This window comes from Carassius auratus, unplaced genomic scaffold (assembly GCF_003368295.1).
Source record: "Carassius auratus strain Wakin unplaced genomic scaffold, ASM336829v1 scaf_tig00028492, whole genome shotgun sequence".
Lineage (NCBI taxonomy): Eukaryota > Metazoa > Chordata > Actinopteri > Cypriniformes > Cyprinidae > Carassius > Carassius auratus.
Genome location: NW_020525696.1, coordinates 24,125 through 31,113, shown reverse-complemented (window position 1 = coordinate 31,113; position 6,989 = coordinate 24,125). Strand labels below are relative to the sequence as shown.

Sequence of the window (6,989 nt, the reverse complement as noted above, 5' to 3'; positions counted from 1 at the left end):
CTCGAACTGTACACGTCTTGCAAACGTGAAGTCAACTTGTGTAGAGTCTGAGCTATGAAGAACTGAATCTAGGTCTAGTTTAGAGTTTTCTTAAACACACCTCGTGCTTTTTTCCCCCCAGTCAATTTCCCTTCGGAGTAAATACCTTTGAACTAAGGCAGAAAACAACCACCCAGCTTGTTTTTATCAGCCAGACTTCAAGAGGGCCACCAGACGACTTACCTCCGCCGGACATTTTCCATAAAATTTCTTAAACCCTGTTTTGTTCAGTCACACATTTGTGGATTCAGGGTTTTTGAAAGTTTCAAATGATCCATAAAATACAACTCATGGTACTTGTATGCAGGTACAACTATAAAAAATGAAGACTACTTTGTGTGTCTGTCAAGATTGAGACTCTTATTTGACTGGAAAAATATTCACCACATTGTACCTTAGTCATTAAATGAAGAGCGCTTTCACACTTGGTTCGCTTGCCTGATCCGAAACTGAGTTTGATTGCTCTCCCTGCCCCCGCTGGACTGTGTTCATATTACTATATTTGGGACCGAAGCACAGTTCGTTTGCGTCAACAAGCCAGAAGCTGTTTACTCTACTGCTTAATAACGATGGCGCTGGAGAAGGCAGAAAAATGCACAGTTGCGCACTTCTTTCTTAAAATATATTTATGTTTTTGTAACGTTTGTTTTGTTTCCAAATCTCCAGTACATAATAACAATTACGTCTTACAAAGGAACTGCAAATTCTTTAAAGAATGCGAAGGGCGAACAGAAATGCTACATACAGCTCACATAGCAGCACATCAGTCACGTCAGCTTTTCACACACAAACACTATTTTTATCGACTTTGTTCACATCAGCAGCGAACCGTACCGGAGTTCACTCTACTCTATCTTTTTAGGTGGAGTCGGGAACGAACATCATCCAAACTAACCAAAATCTGACGCCAATCAAACCCGGGTGCGCACCAAAAGTGCTAGTGTGAAAGCACCCTAAAGTCTCTTTCTTCAATGCTTCAACTGTATAAGTTAACTTTAAATACAACTAATTAGAATCAACTATCGAATTTCCGAACACCCATCATTAAGATTTACAGGCATTGAAGCACTGCAGTAAAAACTCAAATGTGATTGCAAACGTATATTTGCAATTCCTAGTCAAGAAAGCACAAGTGTGACAATTAAAATGCAATGCATGTGTCCATGCTTGTGTAGATTGGACGCAATCCTCATCTTTCCCAAGCTCTTTTAAAGCCACATATTTACAACCAATAAGCCAGGCTGAAGTTTATCAAAGACTGGGAAAAATATGGCTTTCCAACACAATAAAGCTTTTATTTCACTCAGTTTTGAGCCCCTTCCTCACAAAAAAACGCCCAAAATAACCTCTTGGGATCGCAATCCTGATGGTTCTTTTTTTATGTGTGTCAACCCGCAGCAGCGTTCATGCTGCAGAGACTTCTCAGCGTCTGCCATGTGGGCAGCAGCGAAAACAAATCTTCCAGCTGACAGAATGAGTGCTGAGGGGTCTGTCTAGCCAACTCTGAAAAACCAAAAAACGCCACTCTGTAGACGGGTCCTGAGAGACCGTCTGTGGTTTAACTCCGATACAGTACAAGGACTGGAAAAAGTAGTCATGTTGCAGAAGGCCTCCATAAAGCGAGCTAGAAATGTCTAAACCAATTAAATTGAACCCACTTAATTATCGCCAATGCCTTTCAGGCCAGTTTTGCCGACTGTCGTCTTCCTTCTCACTTAATAAATCATTTTTGAGGAATACTAGCTAGTTCTGGTTTTTCATTTACTATATACATACAGTATATTCTATAATATTTATTATACAGAGACAGAGAGAGTAAATGTAACACTTTAACATCAGCTGCAATAGTGAGTCTGGCCTTAATTTTGCGGGGTTCAGTTTTCACTGTCCAATGGACTGGATGCTAGGCCATTCCTTCCTGAACAATGTCTGGAAACTTTAAATTCACTTCAACGCAACAAAAGGGGGAAAAAGAAGAATCAGATGAGACCACGAGGCTTTACTGAGGCCACCGAACACATGCAACCAAACGCTTCCAGAATCATTTCCACGGTAAAAGAGGAAGATCTCGATCTCCTCCCCAAACGCCCGATGCTGCTGCGGGGGGAAACCCACAGAGTAATCGTTCACGCTCGTCCCCAGGAGAAAATGAGTTCAAGTCGAAGGGTTCCTCTGCTGCTGGGTTTCACCTTGGGTGCTCGGCCTCCCACTGAGAGAAAAGACCCCACAGGTATGACATCACGATTTTAAAGATCGTACACTGACACTGAAATAAGGGGACTACTTTAAGACCGATTTTATATCATTCAAATTCATTGTCTGCAAAACGAACTGCTTTTAAGCATAAATATAAATAGATATATTCATATTTCTCTTAATTTTAAGCAACCTATATTCTAAATTCAATTAATGTAAAAAAATTTTTTTTATCACATTCAAAAGGCCAATTAAAATCGAAACACTCCTCCAGATGTCGTTTTCAACTATGAAAGGGATTACTTTGATTGCTTAATGAAAACGAACTTCACATTTTTAATGGAGAAATGTTAAAATCGTAGCCCAGCACAGCAATCAAGTTCTGCAGAAGACAAGGAAATGGCTACAGAGAGAAACTATGTCATACTGAGCAGTTACAGAATTTAAATTAGATTTAAAAATAATTTTTAACCCGCTGTATTTTCTGGATCACTTTTCTAGCTGCTTTGCCAGCTCATATTATAACTATGACCAAACTGAAAGTGTAGGAGAATATTACACATTAACAAGAAGACAGAGTTCTTTCATATTGCAAGGGTGTGTCTGCCTCTCCAAAATGGTTGTTTTTGTTTAGAAGGAAAAAAAACATAAATATCTATTAATACTAGCTTAGTCAACCAGTGAGGTTTCACCTACGGTAAAACCCCTGCTGAGATAATTGAATCCCCAGAACATTACAACGCTAAACAAATATCAACATTTACAGAAAAATGTCATATTTCCCAAAGTATGCGCAATCAGAGGTGTTTTAGTTTAGTTTGTTTTAGTTGAGCACCAAACCGCTTAAGCAGAGCAAAACGTGAGTCTTGAAATCTCATTTTGGATTATTTCAGCTGCAATCGCTTTCTATTCACATTTCTATTTCAGTTTTTTGGTGAAACCCAGTCCACATTAAAGAGTAGTGTAATATAATATTGAAGATATTACTATTATATTGATTATTTCAGTCATTTAAGACTAGTGGTCAACCGATATGTGTTTCTTGACAGCCGATGCCGAAGCAGGGGGGGGGGGGGGGGGGGGGAGAGCCGATATAATTTTTTCTATAATTATTATTAATATTTAAGAAATTTGAAATCATTTTACAATGGATTAAAAATTAGATGTGTAAAAGAACATACTTTAGATGAAAGTATTTTTCACAAATAATAATATTTAATAAAATTATAATACAAAAAAAAGGGCACTCAGTATTCTGGGAAGTTTTTGTGCATAGGAAGTATTTTTCAAATAAAGCCAGGGTAACACTCATTTTACATACAGCACACAGTGAAAATGACCTAAATATGACAGTGGGCGAATGCATAAAGTGCAGCATAATTTGAAATCACAAATTTAAAGTATTCAATTCACACGGACTGAACGTCACACAGAGAACTTGCGATCATGCTGGATAAAAAATGCAAACTTAAGAAGATTTCACAGCTGGAGTTTACAAGGTTTGTGAAGCTAAATGTTCATTAGTCATTCAAAGATTTGTTTAAACTATATAAATGCAATTTACTTAATGCTGACGGCAAACGAGAAAGTATGCAAATGTTTGCCTTTCTATTACTAATAGGCCTAATATCAAATAAATTGTTATACTACTTTCTGTATACATTAATTCCTTTGTTTATCTGATCATTAGACAGACTTCTATCCGCATTAAACAGAACTGTTAAAAACGACGAACAAGAGAAACAGTGTATGCACTGTGTGCACTCAGACGCTGCCGCTCTCAGCGCCGTCAAAATAAAAGTCCAGCTCGAACACATAGAGCAGAAAAGCTTATCGCCAATGCCGATATTTAAAAAAATGTCAAATATCAGCCGATATATCGGTCTCAGCGATATATATCGTTCGACCACTAGTTAAGACTGTTAAATCAATGTTATCAATGTTAACAAAGTTTAACATTAGCATTCCTAATAACCGTGTTCTAATTTTCAATATACAATAAATTTTGTGTCTGTCCTAAACAGGTTAAAGGGAAAAACCAACTAAACCATGAAACCATCACACATCTTGACAATACCATCTCTGCTTTTGCTTTCTGGAGTTTCTGGTACTTTCTCAAGACTTTGAAGTTGTCTTTTTGATCACAGATGGCTCTTCACCTGAAGTTCCTCAACTTTCTGTATTTTAACACCTTTCTGTGCTTTAGCGAGTGTTTCTGCCTATCCTATTGCCATGTATTGCAACCAAAACCCCAAGGCGATTGATTCCCAACATCCCTAGACACATCCGCCACTTGTACATCCAGCATAATGACATAGAAGTGATAACTTCAAAGCCTTTCATCAATGCCACGTCCCTGAGGGAAATCAACCTCAACTACAACAAGATCCAATCATCTAAGGTGGATAAAGATGTCTTTAGTGTACTCCTTCAGTTACACCTTGAGCATAATAATCTGGAAGACATTCCTACTCCTCTGCCAAAAACTCTTAAGAGGCTTCATCTGGGCTTTAATAACATTTCAAAGATACCAGCTGACGCCACACGCAAGCTTATGAAATTTACAGTGCTGGATTTGTGCAGCAACAGACTAACAGATGCAAGTATTAAATGAAAGATCCTATCTGGCATGAAGAGCCTCATGCAAATCAACATGTGCAACAATAAGCTCAAGTCTATGCCAGCAGACCTTCCAGAATCGATCCAACAGATATAGCTGGAAAACAACTCAATCGCCTCCATACCGGAGGGCTACTCTAAGAAGACTCCTAATCTTTTATCTCTTCGCATGTCGCACAATAAACTCAAATCCATTGCATACAGTGCCTTTAACCTGTCCAAACTGATGGAGCTCCAAATTGGGCCATAACCAGCTCTCCAACCCGTTTTTTGTTCCCAGGACCTTGGAACATCTTTATCTAAACCACAATGACTTTAAAGGTAGGATTAAACTTAAAGGCACAAATTCTGTAGAATAAAACAAAAGTTCTCTTCAAGAAATGTTAACCACCACATCCTTAAATCACTCAAATAACGAGATGTCTCTTTGCAGATCTGAATATCTCTCTGATGTGTCCATCACTGGATCTTGGGAACCCTACGATGCTGACCCTATATACGTCTCGACAACAATAAGCTGAGAGGACAAGTAGACTACAGTGCTTACAGATGTTTCCCAAGGCTGATAATGCTATTTTATGGAAACCAAAGAAAGGACGATGAAGAGGACTCAGAAACTAAAAAAAATATAAAACCCGAATGACCAAATGCAACAAGGCCATCGACTTGATAGATTAGATTGACTTTTGAGATGCGTCCTAGTTCAACACACCAAACTACTCATTCAAAGAATAAAAGAGGATTTATAATATTGAAATTATTGAAAATACATGTACAGTCTTGTTCAAAATAATAGCAGTACAATGTGACTAACCAGAATAATCAACGTTTTTAGTATATTTTTTATTGCTACGTGGCAAACAAGTTACCAGTAGGTTCAGTAGATTGTCAGAAAACAAACAAGACCCAGCATTCATGATATGCACGCTCTTAAGGCTGTGCAATTGGGCAATTAGTTGAAAGGGGTGTGTTCAAAAAAATAGCAGTGTCTACCTTTGACTGTACAAACTCAAAACTATTTTGTACAAACATTTTTTTTTTCTGGGATTTAGCAATCCTGTGAATCACTAAACTAATATTTAGTTGTATGACCACAGTTTTTTAAAACTGCTTGACATCTGTGTAGCATGGAGTCAACCAACTTGTGGCACCTCTCAGCTGTTATTCCACTCCATGATTCTTTAACAACATTCCACAATTCATTCACATTTCTTGGTTTTGCTTCAGAAACAGCATTTTTGATATCACCCCACAAGTTCTCAATTGGATTAAGGTCTGGAGATTGGGCTGGCCACTCCATAACATTAATTTTGTTGGTTTGGAACCAAGACTTTGCCCGTTTACTAGTGTGTTTTGGGTCATTGTCTTGTTGAAACAACCATTTCAAGGGCATGTCCTCTTCAGCATAGGGCAACATGACCTCTTCAAGTATTTTAACATATGCAAACTGATCCATGATCCCTGGTATGCGATAAATAGGCCCAACACCATAGTAGGAGAAACATGCCCATATCATGATGCTTGCACCTCCATGCTTCACTGTCTTCACTGTGTACTGTGGCTTGAATTCAGAGTTTGGGGGTCGTCTCACAAACTGCCTGTGGCCCTTGGACCCAAAAAGAACAATTTTACTCTCATCAGTCCACAAAATGTTCCTCCATTTCTCTTTAGGCCAGTTGATGTGTTCTTTGGCAAATTGTAACCTCTTCTGCACATGCCTTTTTTTAACAGAGGGACTTTGCGGGGGATTCTTGAAAATAGATTAGCTTCACACAGACGTCTTCTAACTGTCACAGTACTTACAGGTAACTCCAGACTGTCTTTGATCATCCTGGAGGTGATCATTGGCTGAGCCTTTGCCATTCTGGTTATTCTTCTATCCATTTTGATGGTTGTTATCCGTTTTCTTCCACGTCTCTCTGGTTTTGCTCTCCATTTTAAGGCATTGGAGATCATTTTAGCTGAACAGCCTATCATTTTTTGCACCTCTTTATAGGTTTTCCCCTCTCTAATCAACTTTTTAATCAAAGTACGCTGTTCTTCTGAACAATGTCTTGAACGACCCATTTTCCTCAGCTTTCAAATGCATGTTCAACAAGTGTTGGCTTCATCCTTAAATAGGGGCCACCTGATTC

The 6,989-nt window shown here is 38.5% G+C and overlaps 1 pseudogene; it reads left to right on the top strand.

Moving 5' to 3' along the window:
* The first annotated feature begins 4,284 nt into the window (after positions 1-4,284).
* Positions 4,285-5,497, top strand: LOC113079533 (osteomodulin-like; annotated as a pseudogene).
* Positions 5,498-6,989: the final 1,492 nt, after the last annotated feature.